Genomic DNA, 21,406 nt, shown 5'->3' on the forward strand with positions numbered 1-21,406 from the left:
CGCACACTTCACATACTCGTTTGACAGATCCTGGGTTATTTTCTTGTTTGGATCGCATAGTAATGTGGTACCAGACTGAAACAGTCGATTAAACCAGGTTTCGATCAATATTTTTGAGGATTACGCATGTTAGGTCTGGGTTAGGTCTAGGATTTGCCGTCATCAGGCTCATTCTTTCGCATATTTCTCAAACTTGATGGCTAGATCCTGGGCTTTTTCTGGATTGCATCACGTAGTAATGTGGGACCACACTGAAACAGTCAATTAAACCTGGTTTCGATCAATATATTAGAGAATAATTCAAGTTAGGTCTTGGTTAGGTCTGGGATTTGCTCTCATCAGGCACATTCTTTCGCATATTTCTCATACTTGATGGCTAGATCCTGGGCTTCTTCTGGAGTGCATCACGTAGTAATGAAGTACAACACTGAAACAGTCAATTAAACCTGGTTTCCATCAATATCTTAGACGACAACGCAAGTTAGGTCTGGGATAGGTCTGGGATTTGCCCTCATCAGGCTCATACTTTCGCGTTTTTCACATACTTGTTGAACAGATCCCGGGTTTTTTCTGGATTGGGTCACGTAGTAGTGTGGTACCACACTGAAACAGTCGATTAAACCTGGTTTCGATCAATATTTTTGAGGATAACGCATATTAGGTCTAGGTGAGGCCGGGGATTTTCACTCATCAGACTCATACTTTCGCATTCCTCACATACTTGTTGAACGGATCCTGGGTTTTTACTGGTTTGGATCACGTAGTAGTGTGGTACCACACTGAAACATTCAATTAAACCTGGTCTTGATTAATATTTTAGAGGATAACGCATGTTAGGTCTGGGTTAGGTCTAGGATTTGCCCTCATCAGGCTCATACTTTCGCATATTTCTCATACTTCATGGCTGGATCCTGGGTTTTTTCTGGTTTGGATCACGTAGTAGTGTGGTACCACACTGAAACATTACATTAAACCTGGTTTGGATCAATATTTTAGAGGATGACGCATGTTAGGTCTAGGTTAGGTCGGGGATTTTCACTCATCAGACTGATACTTTCGCATTCTGCACATACTTGTTGAACGGATCCTGGGTTTTTTCTGGTTTGGATCACGTAGTAATGTGGTACCACACTGAAACAGTCGATTAAACCTGGTTTCGATCAGTATTTTACAGGATAACGCATGTTAGGTCTGGGTTAGTTCTAGGATTTGCCCTCATCAGGCTCATACTTACGCATATTTCTCATACTTCATGGCTGGATCCTGGGCTATTTCTGGATTGGATCACGTAGTAATGTGGTACCACACTGAAACAGTCAATTAAACCTGGTTTTGATGAATATTTTAGAGAGTAATTCATGTTAGGTCTAGGTTAGGTCTGGGATTTGCTCTCATCAGGCTCTTTCTTTCGCATATTTCTCATACTTGATGGCTAGATCCTGGGCTTTTTCTGGATTGCATCACGTAGTAATGTGGTACCACACTGAAACATTCAATTAAACCTGGTCTTGATAAATATTTTAGAGGATAACGCATGTTAGGTCTGGGTTAGGTCTAGGATTTGCCCTCATCAGGCTCATACTTTCGCATATTTCTCATACTTCATGGCTAGATCCTTTGCTTTTTCTGGATTGTATCACGTAGTAATGAAGTACAACACTGAAACAGTCAATTAAACCTGGTTTCCATCAATATCTTAGAGGACAACGCAAGTTAGGTCTGGGATAGGTCTTGGACTTGCCCTCACCAGGCTCATACTTTCGCGTTTTTCACATACTTGTTGAACAGATCCTGGGTTTTTTCTGGTTTGGATCACGTAGTAGTGTGGTACCACACTGAAACAGTCCATTAAACCTGGTTTGGATCAATATTTTAGAGGATAACGCATGTTAGGTCTAGGTTAGGTCTGGGATTTTCACTCATCAGACTCATACTTTCGCATTCTTCACATACTTGTTGAACGGATCCTGGGTTTTTACTGGTTTGGATCACGTAGTAATGTGGGTCCACACTGAAACAATCAATTAAACCTGGTCTTGATAAATATTTTAGAGGATAACGCATGTTAGGTCTAGGTTAGGCCTGGGATTTTCATTTATCAGACTCATACTTTCGCATTCTTCACATACTTGTTGAACTGATCCTGGGTTTTTTCTGGTTTGGATCACGTAGGAATGTGGTACCACACTGAAACAGTCGATTAAACCTGGTTTCGATCAATATTTTAGATGATAACGCAAGTTATGTCTGGGATAGGTCTGGGATTTGCCCTCATCAGACTGATACTTTCGCATTCTTCACATACTTGTTGAACGGATCCTGGGTTTTTTCTGGTTTGGATCACGTAGTAATGTGGTACCACACTGAAACAGTCGATTAAACCTGGTTTCGATCAGTATTTTCGAGGATAACGCAAGATAAGTCTGGGATAGGTCTGGGATTTGACCTCATCAGACTCATACTTTCGCGTTTTTCACATACTTGTTGAACAGATCCTGGGTTTTTTCTGGTTTGGATCACGTAGTAGTGTGGTACAACACTGAAACAGTCCATTAAACCTGCTTGCGATCAATATTTTAGAGGATAACGCATGTTAGGTCTGGGTTAGGTCTAGGATTTGCCCTCATCAGGCTCATTCTTTCGCATATTTCTCAAACTTGATGGCTAGATCCTGGGCTTTTTCTGGATTGCATCACGTAGTAATGTGGTACCACACTGAAACATTCAATTAAACCTGGTCTTGATAAATATTTTAGAGGATAACGCATGTTAGGTCTGGGTTAGGTCTAGGATTTGCCCTCATCAGGCTCATACTTTCGCATATTTCTCATACTTCATGGCTAGATCCTGGGCTGTTTCTGGATTGAATCACGTAGTAATGTGGTACCACGCTGAAACAGTCAATTAAACCTGGTTTCGATCAATATTTTAGGGGATAACGCTAGTTAGGTCTGGGATAGGTCTAGGATTTGCCCTCATCAGGCTCTTACTTTCGCATATTTCTCATACTTCATGGCTAGATCCTGGGCAATTTCTGGATTGGATCACGTAGTAAAGTGGTACCACACTGAAACATTCAATGAAACCTGGTCTGGATAAATATTTTAGAGGATAACGCATCTTAGGTCAGGGTTAGGTGTAAGATTTGCCCTCATCAGGCTCACAGTTTCGCGTTTTTCACATTCTTGATGAACAGAGCCTGGGTTTTGTCTGGTTTGGATCGCGAAGTGGTGTGGTACCACAGTGAAACAATCAATTAAACCAGGTCTTGATAAATATTTTAGGTGATAACGCACGTTAGGTCTGGGTTAGGTCTAGGTTTGCCCTCATCAGGCTCATACTTTCGCATATTTCTCATACTCCATGGATAGATCCTGGTCTATTTTCTGGTTTGGATCACATAGTAATGTGGTACCACACTGAAACAGTCGATTAAACCAGGTTTCGATTAATATTTTTGAGGATAACGCATGTTAGGTCTAGGTTAGGCCTGGGATTTGCTCTCATCAGGCTCATTCTTTCGCATATTTCTCATACTTGATGGCTAGATCCGGGGCTTTTTCTGGATTGCATCACGTAGTAATGAAGTACGACACTAAAACAGTCAATTAAACCTGGTATCGATCAATATTTTAGAGGATAACGCATGTTAGGTCTAGGTTAGGTCTGGGATTTTCACTCATCAGGCTCACAGTTTCGCGTTTTTCACATTCTTGTTGAACAGATCCTGGGTTTTGTCTGGTTTGGATCACGAGATAGTGTGGTACCACACTGAAACAGTCCATTAAACCTGGTTTCGCTCAATATTTTATAGGATAACGCATGTTAGGTCTAGGTTAGGTCTGGGATTTGCTCTCATCAGGCTCATTCTTTCGCATATTTCTCATACTTGATGGCTAGATCCTGGGCAGTTTCTGGATTGCATCACGGAGTAATGTAGTACCACACTGAAACAGTCAATGAAACCTGGTTTCCATCACTATTTTAGAGGACAACGCAAGTTAGGTCTAGGTAAGGCCTGAGATTTTCACTGATCAGACTCATACTTTCGCATTCTTCACATACTTGTTGAACGGATCCTGGGTTTTTTCTGGTTTGGATCACGTAGTAATGAGGCACCACACTGAAACGGACAATTAAACCTAGTTTCGATCAATATTTTAGAGGATAACGCAAGTTAGGTCTGGGATAGGTCTGGGATTTGCCCTCATCAGGCTCATACTTTTTTTTTTTTTTTTTTTTTTGTCGTGGGGAAAATCTTCGAAAGACTCCCTCCCACCTCCTTGGGGAGAGGTGGGAGGGGTGTGTGGGATTCCCCGCGCCCGTACAACGACAGGCGCGGGACCTACCCACTAAAAACCCCACGGTGACCCTTCGGCACGCTTTGGGAGGATACCGGGAATCGCTCGAAGCATTCTTCCGGTATCCTCCCCGTGCCCGCGCGTTCGCGCCCATCCCCCGGGGGGACAATCGGTCCCCCCAGTAGACACTCTGCCTCATAGCGGCGGGACGGGGCCACTCCATCCCGCCGCTATCCGTCCCGGGGCCGCGTTTAGTGGCGGCTGCGAGCCCCAACTCGCAACCGCCCGCGACCCCGTTTCCACCCCTCGGCGGCCGGGCGTTCATGGCCGCACCAGACCGCCGAGGGTGCCTCCCCTTGCGTCGGACCGGTGGGGGGAGGCACTCCTACCCCCAACCGGTCCGACCCGGCGCTGCCTGGCGGGAGGAGGGTCCCCTCAGGACCCCCCTCCCAGCCTAGGTCATCCGCCACGCCGAGGCGGCCGCCCGCGACGCCTCGCGACCGGGCGACGACCTCCGGCCAGCGCACGAGCGCGAGCTTCAGTGCGCCGCTGAAGCTCGCGCTCCCTCCCCGCGGCCTCCTTCTGCAACATTACGTTCTCGCAGAAGGAGGCCACGGCCCTCCACTTCTCCTCGCTGCCGAGCATGGCGCGCACCACGCCCGGCAGCGAGACATCCCGCCCGACGACGCCGACCAGGACACGGCGCTCCCCCTCCCACGCGGGGCATACCTCCAGGGTATGGTCTGCCGTGTCCTGCTCAGCGTCGCAGTGGCAGCAACGCGCCGTCGGCTCCTTCCCTATCCGGCACAGGTATCTTCCGAAGCTGCCATGCCCGGAAAATACCTGTGCCAGCCGGTAGGTGAGGCTGCCGTGGCCTCTGTCCAGCCACTCCTTCAGGAGTGGCCGAACAGCCCCGACAGTCCGGTGCCCCGCGGTTGGCAGAGCCAGCCGCTCCTGCCACGCGAGCAACACGGACTGCCGGGCCTGGCGCTTCAAATCGCCCCAGCAGGTTCCTGCCCGCCCGGGACCGCCCCCACCCCCGCGCGACGGTCGACGCGGTGCCGGTACATCACCGCGTGCGACCGCGCGAGCAGGTCCATGGGCGGCATCCCCGCTAGAACCGTCGCCGCCTCATGTGACATGGTCCGATACCCGCGGACGACCCTGAGCGCCACGCGCCTCTGCACCCGACGCAGCATAGTCATGCTGCGCCGGGAGGCAGCCAGGTCGTCCGCCCAGACGGGGGCCCCGTATAGGGCCACCGACTGGACCATTGCCACATAGAGGCGACGAACTCGGCCCGCCGGGCCCCCCAGGTTGGGCAGGATCCGGCCCAGAGCCGCAACCATCCTTTCCAACCGGGGGACCAGGCAGCGGAAATGCTTCTCGAAACGCCAGTGGCTATCGAGGATCAGCCCCAGATACCTGATCTGGGGCTTCACCTCGATGTCAGCCCCACCCACCCGAATCAGAGGGAGTGGCGGATCCTGCCGAGGTGAATGAAACGCAATCACCTCGGTCTTATGGACCGCCACCGTCATCCCCATCCCCCTGATCCGGTCGACGACGCGTTGCGACCCCTCCTCCGCGCGACGCATGGCCCTCCCCCAGTGCGCCCCGACGGCCAGCACCAGTGTGTCATCCGCATAACACACCGTGCTGACGCCGTCGGGGAGGCCGGCCCGCAACACCGAGTCGTACGCGATGTTCCACAGGAGTGGCCCGAGGACCGACCCCTGCGGAACACCGCAGTACACCTCCCTCCGCATATCACCATCCCGGCCCGGATACTCGATCCACCTGCCGCGGAGATAATCCCCGACGACCGCCCTGAGACAAGGGGGGACTCGATGATATTCGAGCCCCCTCCTTATCCCTTCCCAGGGGAGGGTGTTAAAGGCATTGGCAATATCCAAGGATATTGCCAATGCCACCCCTCCCCGGGAGACGGCCGCCTCCGAGAGGGCCCTCACACGACCTATCGCGTCGATAGTCGATCGGCCCCCCCGGAAACCGAACTGGCAGTCGGCCAGACCGGGATCACCCCGCGACAGGTGCTCGACGAGGCGGGCAGCAATCACACGCTCGAAGAGCTTGCCCACCTCGTCGAGGAGACAAATGGGCCGGTATGCGGAGGGAGACTCCGCGGGCCGACCCTCCTTCCGGAGGAGGACCATCCTCGCCACCTTCCAACTCGGGGGGAATCGCCCGTCCCTCAGGCAGCGGTCGAACAACCGCCTGAGGTCAGCCCCAAGGACGCCCTGGGTCAAGACCCAAACCCGGCCGGGCACACCATCCGGACCCGGGGCCGTGTTACGAACACCGAGCCGTCTGATGGCCGCTGCCAGCTCCTCCTGCGTGACCCCCAGCTCGGCCGTCCACTCCACTGGGACAGCCGCCGCCGCCGGAGGACGCGGTCCCCTCTCCCCAATTGGGAAGAGTGTATTGACCACGTCCTCCAGCAGCCGGGGGTCAAGACCCTCGGTGACGGGGGGCGCCCACGGGCGGAGCTTATTCAGCACCACCTTATATGGGCGCCCCCATGGATCGTCATCAAGGGTCTGGAGGAGCTCCTTCCATGCCTGAGTCTTGGCCCGTTTGATGGCGACCTGCAGAGCAACCCGCGCCACGCGGTATGCTCCATACAGGTCATCAGCTGCCCTCGCTCGCGCCACGCCGTCGCCTGTACGTTGACGACGGAGCGCGCGGGCGCACTGGCGTCGGGCGCGGACAGTCGCGACTCGCAACTCCGCGATCGCGTCCGACCACCAGTACACCGCCCGGCGAGGAGAAGCCCGCCCGACCCGAGGCATCGCCGCGTCGCAAATACCCGCGACCAATGCCCCGAGCCGGGCGACCTCCTCCTCTATGCTCGGCATCTCGGCCGCTCCCTGCGGCCAAGTTGCAGCGAGGGCAGCTGCCATCAGGGCGTCCTTGTCCAGGCGCCGAAGCGCCCAGCGGCGTGGTGGGGTGCCACGCAGGCGGCCGTGTCGGGATGCACTCGCGGCGGCAGAGACCTCCATCCGGATGTACCGGTGATCGGAGAGTGTCTCTGCCCCCGCGACCACGTGCCAACCCGACACCATGCGCACGGCGTTGGGGGTCGCGAATCCAACATCCACGATGGACCCCCCATATCGCCGCACGCATGTGTGCTCCGACCCCCGGTTCAATACCCGGAGGTCGAGCCCCGCCGCCCAATCGCCCAGGATCCCGCCGCGAACGGAGGTCCTGGGGGATCCCCAAGCCACCGACTTGGCATTAAAATCCCCCAGGACCAGCACCGGCCGGGCCGCGTAGCGCTGCACGCATGCCGCGACCTCGGCCGAGTACAGCTCGAACGCAGCGTGACCGCTACGGGGCGAAATGTAGCACCCCACCACAGCGACTCCCCCCCAGTCCACGGCGACGAATCCCCGACCGCGCTCCAACAAGGAGAACGGTGGGGAACCGTCGCCCCCTCCCCATACCGTCGCCACCAAGCCGTCCGCGTCGCCCACCCAATGAGGATGATCAGGGACGCGGTACGGCTCGGCGGCGACCGCCAGGCCAACCCCCCACTCCGCGAGGACTTGGGACATCAAGTCCTGTGCCGCGCGGCAGTGGTTGAGGTTGGCCTGGAGGAGGAGGCGGGGCGGCATTAATTAATGGCCGCGCCAGCCTCCTCCCGGCCGTCCGTCCCCGTAGCACCGTCCACCTCCATGGAGGACGATGCCACCGCCCTCGGCACCGGAGCCGGTGCAGCCCGCCTCTTCCTCTCCTTCCGGGAGGGGGGGGAGCACTTCTTGCTCCCCACCCTGTGATCGGCTGGCCTCCCCATGTCCGCACACAGCGGGCAGTGGGGGGCCGCCGAGCACTGGCTCGCACGGTGCTCTTTGGCACCGCAGCGGTAACACTGACCGCTGCGGTCCACCGGCGAGGTGCACCACTGCCTCACGTGCCCCAATTCGAGGCAGCGGTGACACTGGAGCGGGCGCGGCGCGAGGATTTCCACTCGCGCCGAAACCCACCCCACCAACACCCTCCCGGATTCCGCCACCTTACGGGCAGCGGAGAGGGGGCACCGGGCCCACACCGACCCGAGGCCGGAGGGCGACCTGCGGATCTCTCCGATTCGCAGGTCCTCCACAGGACAGTCCCCCGCCCTCGCAAGGGCACGGGACACATCCTGTGCGCTGACTGAGTCGTCCAGCCCACAAACGCGCATCTCCGTGCGCTTCGTGGGCCGGGCGACCCGGACACCTCGCTCGCCCAGCTGCTCCCGGAGCCTCTGGGCGAGACGATCCGCCTTCGCGCCGCCTTCTGCACCGGGGATCTCCAGCAAGAGACCCCCGGTCACGGCCCTCTTCGCCCTCACGGAGGCGATGCCCAGCTCTTCCAGGGAGATATTCTCCCTGGCGAGCCGCATCGCCTCCGCGAGGGTCAGGTCGCCCCCCTGCGCAACGGTCAGCGTCACCGCTGCCGTTTTTGGGGGACGACCTGGTCGTGCCTTTCCGACCTTCGCGGCCTTTACCTTGGCCGCCGGCGGCGGAGGCGGAGGCTGCGGTTGCGAGGCCTTCCTCGCCGCCCGCTTCGCCTTCCGCCCCACAACCTCACTCCACGCCACCCCCCCTTGGGAGGGTGCTGTGGAGGACGCGACCACCGCGACCACGGGTACACCACCCCCCTTGGGGGTCGCGACCCGGGGCCCTGGTGCCGCAACACTGGGCGGAGCCTTCACTCCGCCCTTCTTTGCCTTCCCCGACTGTACCGGAACAGGTCGGGGAGGCACCGCCTTCCTGCTGACCGCTCTTCCGGCGAGGAGCTCCTCCCGGAAGGCGGCCAGCTTGCCATCAATCATGTCCCCAATCCTCCTCAGAAGATCGTCTTCTGAGGAGGACGGGGACTTCTTCACGGGCGGAGTGCGGGTGGAGGGGCCCGCGGTGCCCCGCACCACTGCCGCCGCACTCCGCTTATTTACCTCCGCCGAGGGACGCGGCGGTGGAGGAGGAGGGAGGATGGGAGGGAGGGCCGCGCTGTTCCACAGCGCCTCTGCCCTCCTCCACCCCTGTCGCTCCTCCTCCAACAGGAGCTGCAGACGGGCGTTCCGCCCTCTGAGCTCCATCAGACTCATACTTTCGCATTCTTCACATACTTGTTGAACGGATCCTGGGTTTTTCCTGGTTTGGATCACGAAGTAATGTGGGACCACACTGAAACAGTCAATTAAACCTGGTTTCGATCAATATTTTAGAGAATAATTCATGTTAGGTCTAGGTTAGGTCTGGGATTTACTCTCATCAGGCTCATTCTTTCGCATATTTCTCATACTTGATGGCTAGATCCTGGGCTTTTTCTGGATTGCATCACGTAGTAATGAAGTACAGCACTGAAACAGTCAATTAAACCTGGTTTCCATCAATATCTTAGAGGACAACACAAGTTAGGTCTGGGATATGTCTGGGATTTGCCCTCATCAGGCTCATACTTTCGCGTTTTTCACATACTTGTTGAACAGATCCTGGGTTTTTTCTGGTTTGGATCACGTAGTAGTGTGGTACCACACTGAAACAGTCCATTAAACCTGGTTTGGATCAATATTTTAGAGGATAACGCATGTTAGGTCTAGGTTACGTCTGGGATTTTCACTCATCAGGGTCATACTTTCGCAGTTTTAACATGCATGTTGACATGATCGAGGGTTTTCTTTGCTTTGGATCACGTAGTAATGAGGTACCGCACTGAAACAGTCGATTAAACCTGGTTTCGATCAATATTTTAGAGGATAACGCAAGTTAGGTCTGGGATAGGTCTGGGATTTGACCTCATCAGACTCATACTTTCGCACACTTCACATACTCCTTGAACAGATCCTGGGTTATTTTCTGGTTTGCATCACGTAGTAATGTGGTACCACACTGAAACAGTCGATTAAACCAGGTTTCGATCAATATTTTAGAGGATAGCGCATGTTAGGTCTAGGTTAGGACTGGGATTTTCACTCATCAGACTCATACTGTCGCATTCTTCACATACTTGTTGAACGGATCCTGGGTTTTTTCTGGTTTGGATCACGTAGTAATGTGGTACCACACTGAAACGGTCGATTAAACCTGGTTTCGTTCAATATTTTAGAGGATAACGCAAGTTAGGTCTGGGATAGGTCTGGGATTTGACCTCATCAGACTCATACTTTCGCACACTTCACATACTCCTTGAACAGATCCTGGGTTATTTTCTGGTTTGGATCACATAGTAATGTGGTACCACACTGAAACAGTCGATTAAACCAGGTTTCGATCAATATTTTAGAGGATAACGCAAGTTAGGTCTGGGATAGGTCTGGGATTTGACCTCATCAGACTCATACTTTCGCATTCTTCACATACTTGTTGAACGGATCCTGGGTTTTTTCTGGTTTGGATCACGTAGTAATGTGGTACCACACTGAAACAGTCGATTAAACCTGGTTTCGATCAATATTTTAGAGGATAACGCATGTTAGGTCTATGTTAGCCCTGGGATTCTCACTCATCAGACTCATACTTTCGCATTCTTCACATACTTGTTGAACTGATCCTGGGTGTTTTCTGGTTTGGATCACGTAGTGATGAGGTACCGCACTGAAACAGTCGATTAAACCTGGTTTCGATCAATATTTTAGAGGATAACGCAAGTTAGGTCTGGGATAGGTCTGGGATTTGACCTCATCAGACTCATACTTTCGCACACTTCACATACTCCTTGAACAGATCCTGGGTTATTTTCTGGTTTGCATCACGTAGTAATGTGGTACCACACTGAAACAGTCGATTAAACCTGGTTTCGATCAATATTTTAGAGCATAACGCATGTTAGGTCTATGTTAGCCCTGGGATTCTCACTCATCAGACTCATACTTTCGCATTCTTCACATACTTGTTGAACTGATCCTGGGTTTTTTCTGGTTTGGATCACGTAGTAATGTGGTACCACACTGAAACGGTCGATTAAACCTGGTTTCGTTCAATATTTTAGAGGATAACGCAAGTTAGGTCTGGGATAGGTCTGGGATTTGACCTCATCAGACTCATACTTTCGCACACTTCACATACTCCTTGAACAGATCCTGGGTTATTTTCTGGTTTGCATCACGTAGTAATGTGGTACCACACTGAAACAGTCGATTAAACCTGGTTTCGATCAATATTTTAGAGGATAACGCATGTTAAGTCTGGGATTGGTCTGGGATTTGACCTCATCAGACTCATACTTTCGCACACTTCACATACTCGTTGAACAGATCCTGGGTTATTTTGTGGTTTGGATCACATAGTAATGTGGTACCACACTGAAACGGTCGATTAAACCTGGTTTCGTTCAATATTTTAGAGGATAACGCAAGTTAGGTCTGGGATAGGTCTGGGATTTGACCTCATCAGACTCATACTTTCGCATTCTTCACATACTTGTTGAACGGATCCTGGGTTTTTTCTGGTTTGGATCACGTAGTAATGTGGGACCACACTGAAACAGTCAATTAAACCTGGTTTCGATCGATATTTTAGAGCATAACGCATGTTAGGTCTATGTTAGCCCTGGGATTCTCACTCATCAGACTCATACTTTCGCATTCTTCACATACTTGTTGAACTGATCCTGGGTTTTTTCTGGTTTGGATCACGTAGTAATGTGGTACCGCACTGAAACAGTCGATTAAACCTGGTTTCCATCAATATTTTAGAGGATAACGCAAGTTAGGTCTGGGATAGGTCTAGGATTTGCCCTCATCAGACTCATACTTTCGCATTCTTCACATACTTGTTGAACAGATCCTGGGTTTTTTCTGGTTTGGATCACGAAGCAGTGTGGTACCACACTGAAACAGTCCATTAAACCTGGTTTCGCTCAATATTTTAGAGGATAACGCAACTAAGGTCTAGGTTAGGTCTGGGATTTGCTCTCATCAGGCTCATTCTGTCGCATATTTCTCATACTTGATGGCTTGATCCTGGGTTTTTTCTAGTTTGGATCACGCAGTAATGTGGTACCACACTGAAACATTCAATTAAACCTGGTCTTGATAAATATTTTAGAGGATAACGCAAGTTAGGTCTGGGATAGGTCTAGGATTTGCCCTCATCAGACTCATACTTTCGCATTCTTCACATACTTGTTGAACGGATCCTGGGTTATTTCAGGTTTGGATCATGTAGTAATGTGGGACCACACTGAAACAGTCAATTAAACCTGGTTTCGATCAATATTTTAGAGAATAATTCATGTTAGGCCTGGGTTAGGTCTAGGATTTGCCCTCATCAGGCTCATACTTTCGCATATTTCTCATACTTCAAGGCTAGACCCTGGGCTGTTTCTAGATTGTATCACGTAGTAATGTGGTACCACGCTGAAACAGACGATTAAACCAGGTTTCGATCAATATTTTTGAGGATAACGCATGTTAGGTCTAGGTTAGGCCTGGGATTTTCACTCATCGGACTCATACTTTCGCATTCTTCACATACTTGTTGAACAGATCCTGGGTTTTTTCTGGTTTGGATCACGAAGCAGTGTGGTACCACACTGAAACGGTCCATTAAACCTGGTTTCGATCAATATTTTAGAGGATAACGCAAGTTAGGTCTGGGATAGGTCTGGGATTTGACCTCATCAGACTCATACTTTCGCACACTTCACATACTCCTTGAACAGATCCTGGGTTATTTTCTGGTTTGCATCACGTAGTAATGTGGTACCACACTGAAACAGTCGATTAAACCAGGTTTCGATCAATATTTTAGAGGATAGCGCATGTTAGGTCTAGGTTAGGACTGGGATTTTCACTCATCAGACTCATACTGTCGCATTCTTCACATACTTGTTGAACGGATCCTGGGTTTTTTCTGGTTTGGATCACGTAGTAATGTGGTACCACACTGAAACGGTCGATTAAACCTGGTTTCGTTCAATATTTTAGAGGATAACGCAAGTTAGGTCTGGGATAGGTCTGGGATTTGACCTCATCAGACTCATACTTTCGCACACTTCACATACTCCTTGAACAGATCCTGGGTTATTTTCTGGTTTGGATCACATAGTAATGTGGTACCACACTGAAACAGTCGATTAAACCAGGTTTCGATCAATATTTTAGAGGATAACGCAAGTTAGGTCTGGGATAGGTCTGGGATTTGACCTCATCAGACTCATACTTTCGCATTCTTCACATACTTGTTGAACGGATCCTGGGTTTTTTCTGGTTTGGATCACGTAGTAATGTGGGACCACACTGAAACGGTCAATTTAACCTGGTTTCGATCACTATTTTAGAGGATAACGCAAGTTAGGTCTGGGATAGGTCTGGGATTTGACCTCATCAGACTCATACTTTCGCACACTTCACATACTCGTTGAACAGATCCTGGGTTATTTTCTGGTTTGGATCACATAGTAATGTGGTACCACACTGAAACAGTCGATTAAACCTGGTTTCGATCAATATTTTAGAGGATAACGCATGTTAGGTCTAGGTTAGCCCTGGGAATTTCACTCATCAGACTCATACTTTCGCACTCTTCACATACTTGTTGAACTGATCCTGGGGTTTTTCTGGTTTGGATCACGTAGTAATGTGGTACCACACTGAAACAGTCGATTAAACCTGGTTTCGATCAATATTTTAGAGGATAACGCATGTTAGGTCTATGTTAGCCCTGGGATTCTCACTCATCAGACTCATACTTTCGCATTCTTCACATACTTGTTGAACTGATCCTGGGTGTTTTCTGGTTTGGATCACGTAGTGATGAGGTACCGCACTGAAACAGTCGATTAAACCTGGTTTCGATCAATATTTTAGAGGATAACGCATGTTAGGTCTAGGTTAGCCCTGGGAATTTCACTCATCAGACTCATACTTTCGCACTCTTCACATACTTGTTGAACTGATCCTGGGTTTTTTCTGGTTTGGATCACGTAGTAATGTGGTACCACACTGAAACAGTCGATTAAACCTGGTTTCGATCAATATTTTAGAGGATAACGCATGTTAGGTCTATGTTAGCCCTGGGATTCTCACTCATCAGACTCATACTTTCGCATTCTTCACATACTTGTTGAACTGATCCTGGGTGTTTTCTGGTTTGGATCACGTAGTGATGAGGTACCGCACTGAAACAGTCGATTAAACCTGGTTTCGATCAATATTTTAGAGGATAACGCATGTTAGGTCTATGTTAGCCCTGGGATTCTCACTCATCAGACTCATACTTTCGCATTCTTCACATACTTGTTGAACTGATCCTGGGTGTTTTCTGGTTTGGATCACGTAGTGATGAGGTACCGCACTGAAACAGTCGATTAAACCTGGTTTCGATCAATATTTTAGAGGATAACGCATGTTAGGTCTAGGTTAGCCCTGGGAATTTCACTTATCAGACTCATACTTTCGCACTCTTCACATACTTGTTGAACTGATCCTGGGTTTTTTCTGGTTTGGATCACGTAGTAATGTGGTACCGCACTGAAACAGTCGATTAAACCTGGTTTCGATCAATATTTTAGAGGATAACGCAAGTTAGGTATGGGATAGGTCTGGGATTTGACCTCATCAGACTCATACTTTCGCACACTTCACATACTCCTTGAACAGATCCTGGGTTATTTTCTGGTTTGGATCACATAGTAATGTGGTACCACACTGAAACAGTCGATTAAACCAGGTTTCGATCAATATTTTAGAGGATAACGCATGTTAGGTCTAGGTTAGGCCTGGGATTTTCACTCATCAGACTCATACTTTCGCATTCTTCACATACTTGTTGAACAGATCCTGGGTTTTTTCTGGTTTGGATCACGAAGCAGTGTGGTACCACACTGAAACAGTCCATTAAACCTGGTTTCGCTCAATATTTTAGAGGATAACGCAACTAAGGTCTAGGTTAGGTCTGGGATTTGCTCTCATCAGGCTCATTCTTTCGCATATTTCTCATACATGTTGAACAGATCCTGGGTTTTTTCTGGTTTGGATCACGTAGTAATGTGGGACCACACTGAAACAATCAATTAAACCTGGTCTTGATAAATATTTTAGAGGATAACGCATGTTAGGCCTGGGTTAGGTCTAGGATTTGCCCTCATCAGGCTCATACTTTCGCATATTTCTCATACATGTTGAACAGATCCTGGGTTTTTTCTGGTTTGGATCACGTAGTAATGTGGGACCACACTGAAACAATCAATTAAACCTGGTCTTGATAAATATTTTAGAGGATAACGCATGTTAGGCCTGGGTTAGGTCTAGGATTTGCCCTCATCAGGCTCATACTTTCGCATATTTCTCATACTTCAAGGCTAGACCCTGGGCTGTTTCTAGATTGTATCACGTAGTAATGTGGTACCACGCTGAAACAGACGATTAAACCAGGTTTCGATCAATATTTTTGAGGATAACGCATGTTAGGTCTAGGTTAGGCCTGGGATTTTCACTCATCGGACTCATACTTTCGCATTCTTCACATACTTGTTGAACAGATCCTGGGTTTTTTCTGGTTTGGATCACGAAGCAGTGTGGTACCACACTGAAACGGTCCATTAAACCTGGTTTCGATCAATATTTTAGAGGATAACGCAAGTTAGGTCTGGGATAGGTCTGGGATTTGACCTCATCAGACTCATACTTTCGCACACTTCACATACTCCTTGAACAGATCCTGGGTTATTTTCTGGTTTGCATCACGTAGTAATGTGGTACCACACTGAAACAGTCGATTAAACCAGGTTTCGATCAATATTTTAGAGGATAGCGCATGTTAGGTCTAGGTTAGGACTGGGATTTTCACTCATCAGACTCATACTGTCGCATTCTTCACATACTTGTTGAACGGATCCTGGGTTTTTTCTGGTTTGGATCACGTAGTAATGTGGTACCACACTGAAACGGTCGATTAAACCTGGTTTCGTTCAATATTTTAGAGGATAACGCAAGTTAGGTCTGGGATAGGTCTGGGATTTGACCTCATCAGACTCATACTTTCGCACACTTCACATACTCCTTGAACAGATCCTGGGTTATTTTCTGGTTTGGATCACATAGTAATGTGGTACCACACTGAAACAGTCGATTAAACCAGGTTTCGATCAATATTTTAGAGGATAACGCAAGTTAGGTCTGGGATAGGTCTGGGATTTGACCTCATCAGACTCATACTTTCGCATTCTTCACATACTTGTTGAACGGATCCTGGGTTTTTTCTGGTTTGGATCACGTAGTAATGTGGGACCACACTGAAACGGTCAATTTAACCTGGTTTCGATCACTATTTTAGAGGATAACGCAAGTTAGGTCTGGGATAGGTCTGGGATTTGACCTCATCAGACTCATACTTTCGCACACTTCACATACTCGTTGAACAGATCCTGGGTTATTTTCTGGTTTGGATCACATAGTAATGTGGTACCACACTGAAACAGTCGATTAAACCTGGTTTCGATCAATATTTTAGAGGATAACGCATGTTAGGTCTAGGTTAGCCCTGGGAATTTCACTCATCAGACTCATACTTTCGCACTCTTCACATACTTGTTGAACTGATCCTGGGGTTTTTCTGGTTTGGATCACGTAGTAATGTGGTACCACACTGAAACAGTCTATTAAACCTGGTTTCGATCAATATTTTAGAGGATAACGCATGTTAGGTCTATGTTAGCCCTGGGATTCTCACTCATCAGACTCATACTTTCGCATTCTTCACATACTTGTTGAACTGATCCTGGGTGTTTTCTGGTTTGGATCACGTAGTGATGAGGTACCGCACTGAAACAGTCGATTAAACCTGGTTTCGATCAATATTTTAGAGGATAACGTATGTTAGGTCTAGGTTAGCCCTGGGAATTTCACTCATCAGACTCATACTTTCGCACTCTTCACATACTTGTTGAACTGATCCTGGGTTTTTTCTGGTTTGGATCACGTAGTAATGTGGTACCACACTGAAACAGTCGATTAAACCTGGTTTCGATCAATATTTTAGAGGATAACGCATGTTAGGTCTATGTTAGCCCTGGGATTCTCACTCATCAGACTCATACTTTCGCATTCTTCACATACTTGTTGAACTGATCCTGGGTGTTTTCTGGTTTGGATCACGTAGTGATGAGGTACCGCACTGAAACAGTCGATTAAACCTGGTTTCGATCAATATTTTAGAGGATAACGCATGTTAGGTCTATGTTAGCCCTGGGATTCTCACTCATCAGACTCATACTTTCGCATTCTTCACATACTTGTTGAACTGATCCTGGGTGTTTTCTGGTTTGGATCACGTAGTGATGAGGTACCGCACTGAAACAGTCGATTAAACCTGGTTTCGATCAATATTTTAGAGGATAACGCATGTTAGGTCTAGGTTAGCCCTGGGAATTTCACTTATCAGACTCATACTTTCGCACTCTTCACATACTTGTTGAACTGATCCTGGGTTTTTTCTGGTTTGGATCACGTAGTAATGTGGTACCGCACTGAAACAGTCGATTAAACCTGGTTTCGATCAATATTTTAGAGGATAACGCAAGTTAGGTATGGGATAGGTCTGGGATTTGACCTCATCAGACTCATACTTTCGCACACTTCACATACTCCTTGAACAGATCCTGGGTTATTTTCTGGTTTGGATCACATAGTAATGTGGTACCACACTGAAACAGTCGATTAAACCAGGTTTCGATCAATATTTTAGAGGATAACGCATGTTAGGTCTAGGTTAGGCCTGGGATTTTCACTCATCAGACTCATACTTTCGCATTCTTCACATACTTGTTGAACAGATCCTGGGTTTTTTCTGGTTTGGATCACGAAGCAGTGTGGTACCACACTGAAACAGTCCATTAAACCTGGTTTCGCTCAATATTTTAGAGGATAACGCAACTAAGGTCTAGGTTAGGTCTGGGATTTGCTCTCATCAGGCTCATTCTTTCGCATATTTCTCATACATGTTGAACAGATCCTGGGTTTTTTCTGGTTTGGATCACGTAGTAATGTGGGACCACACTGAAACAATCAATTAAACCTGGTCTTGATAAATATTTTAGAGGATAACGCATGTTAGGCCTGGGTTAGGTCTAGGATTTGCCCTCATCAGGCTCATACTTTCGCATATTTCTCATACTTCAAGGCTAGACCCTGGGCTGTTTCTAGATTGTATCACGTAGTAATGTGGTACCACGCTGAAACAGACGATTAAACCAGGTTTCGATCAATATTTTTGAGGATAACGCATGTTAGGTCTAGGTTAGGCCTGGGATTTTCACTCATCGGACTCATACTTTCGCATTCTTCACATACTTGTTGAACAGATCCTGGGTTTTTTCTGGTTTGGATCACGAAGCAGTGTGGTACCACACTGAAACGGTCCATTAAACCTGGTTTCGATCAATATTTTAGAGGATAACGCAAGTTAGGTCTGGGATAGGTCTGGGATTTGACCTCATCAGACTCATACTTTCGCACACTTCACATACTCCTTGAACAGATCCTGGGTTATTTTCTGGTTTGCATCACGTAGTAATGTGGTACCACACTGAAACAGTCGATTAAACCAGGTTTCGATCAATATTTTAGAGGATAGCGCATGTTAGGTCTAGGTTAGGACTGGGATTTTCACTCATCAGACTCATACTGTCGCATTCTTCACATACTTGTTGAACGGATCCTGGGTTTTTTCTGGTTTGGATCACGTAGTAATGTGGTACCACACTGAAACGGTCGATTAAACCTGGTTTCGTTCAATATTTTAGAGGATAACGCAAGTTAGGTCTGGGATAGGTCTGGGATTTGACCTCATCAGACTCATACTTTCGCACACTTCACATACTCCTTGAACAGATCCTGGGTTATTTTCTGGTTTGGATCACATAGTAATGTGGTACCACACTGAAACAGTCGATTAAACCAGGTTTCGATCAATATTTTAGAGGATAACGCAAGTTAGGTCTGGGATAGGTCTGGGATTTGACCTCATCAGACTCATACTTTCGCATTCTTCACATACTTGTTGAACGGATCCTGGGTTTTTTCTGGTTTGGATCACGTAGTAATGTGGGACCACACTGAAACGGTCAATTTAACCTGGTTTCGATCACTATTTTAGAGGATAACGCAAGTTAGGTCTGGGATAGGTCTGGGATTTGACCTCATCAGACTCATACTTTCGCACACTTCACATACTCGTTGAACAGATCCTGGGTTATTTTCTGGTTTGGATCACATAGTAATGTGGTACCACACTGAAACAGTCGATTAAACCTGGTTTCGATCAATATTTTAGAGGATAACGCATGTTAGGTCTAGGTTAGCCCTGGGAATTTCACTCATCAGACTCATACTTTCGCACTCTTCACATACTTGTTGAACTGATCCTGGGGTTTTTCTGGTTTGGATCACGTAGTAATGTGGTACCACACTGAAACAGTCGATTAAACCTGGTTTCGATCAATATTTTAGAGGATAACGCATGTTAGGTCTATGTTAGCCCTGGGATTCTCACTCATCAGACTCATACTTTCGCATTCTTCACATACTTGTTGAACTGATCCTGGGTGTTTTCTGGTTTGGATCACGTAGTGATGAGGTACCGCACTGAAACAGTCGATTAAACCTGGTTTCGATCAATATTTTAGAGGATAACGCATGTTAGGTCTAGGTTAGCCCTGGGAATTTCACTCATCAGACTCATACTTTCGCACTCTTCACATACTTGTTGAACTGATCCTGGGTTTTTTCTGGTTTGGATCACGTAGTAATGTGGTACCACACTGAAACAGTCGATTAAACCTGGTTTCGATCAATATTTTAGAGGATAACGCATGTTAGGTCTATGTTAGCCCTGGGATTCTCACTCATCAGACTCATACTTTCGCATTCTTCACATACTTGTTGAACTGATCCTGGGTGTTTTCTGGTTTGGATCACGTAGTGATGAGGTACCGCACTGAAACAGTCGATTAAACCTGGTTTCGATCAATATTTTAGAGGATAACGCATGTTAGGTCTATGTTAGCCCTGGGATTCTCACTCATCAGACTCATACTTTCGCATTCTTCACATACTTGTTGAACTGATCCTGGGTGTTTTCTGGTTTGGATCACGTAGTGATGAGGTACCGCACTGAAACAGTCGATTAAACCTGGTTTCGATCAATATTTTAGAGGATAACGCATGTTAGGTCTAGGTTAGCCCTGGGAATTTCACTTATCAGACTCATACTTTCGCACTCTTCACATACTTGTTGAACTGATCCTGGGTTTTTTCTGGTTTGGATCACGTAGTAATGTGGTACCGCACTGAAACAGTCGATTAAACCTGGTTTCGATCAATATTTTAGAGGATAACGCAAGTTAGGTATGGGATAGGTCTGGGATTTGACCTCATCAGACTCATACTTTCGCACACTTCACATACTCCTTGAACAGATCCTGGGTTATTTTCTGGTTTGGATCACATAGTAATGTGGTACCACACTGAAACAGTCGATTAAACCAGGTTTCGATCAATATTTTAGAGGATAACGCATGTTAGGTCTAGGTTAGGCCTGGGATTTTCACTCATCAGACTCATACTTTCGCATTCTTCACATACTTGTTGAACAGATCCTGGGTTTTTTCTGGTTTGGATCACGAAGCAGTGTGGTACCACACTGAAACAGTCCATTAAACCTGGTTTCGCTCAATATTTTAGAGGATAACGCAACTAAGGTCTAGGTTAGGTCTGGGATTTGCTCTCATCAGGCTCATTCTTTCGCATATTTCTCATACTTGATGGCTAGATCCTGGGTTTTTTCTAGTTTGGATCACGCAGTAATGTGGTACCACACTGAAACATTCAATTAAACCTGGTCTTGATAAATATTTTAGAGGATAACGCAAGTTAGGTCTGGGATAGGTCTAGGATTTGCCCTCATCAGACTCATACTTTCGCATTCTTCACATACTTGTTGAACGGATCCTGGGTTATTTCAGGTTTGGATCATGTAGTAATGTGGGACCACACTGAAACAGTCAATTAAACCTGGTTTCGATCAATATTTTAGAGAATAATTCATGTTAGGTCTAGGTTAGGTCTGGGATTTGCTCTCATCAGGCTCATTCTTTCG

This window comes from Colletes latitarsis, unplaced genomic scaffold (genome assembly GCF_051014445.1).
Source record: "Colletes latitarsis isolate SP2378_abdomen unplaced genomic scaffold, iyColLati1 scaffold0007, whole genome shotgun sequence".
Taxonomy (NCBI): domain Eukaryota; kingdom Metazoa; phylum Arthropoda; class Insecta; order Hymenoptera; family Colletidae; genus Colletes; species Colletes latitarsis.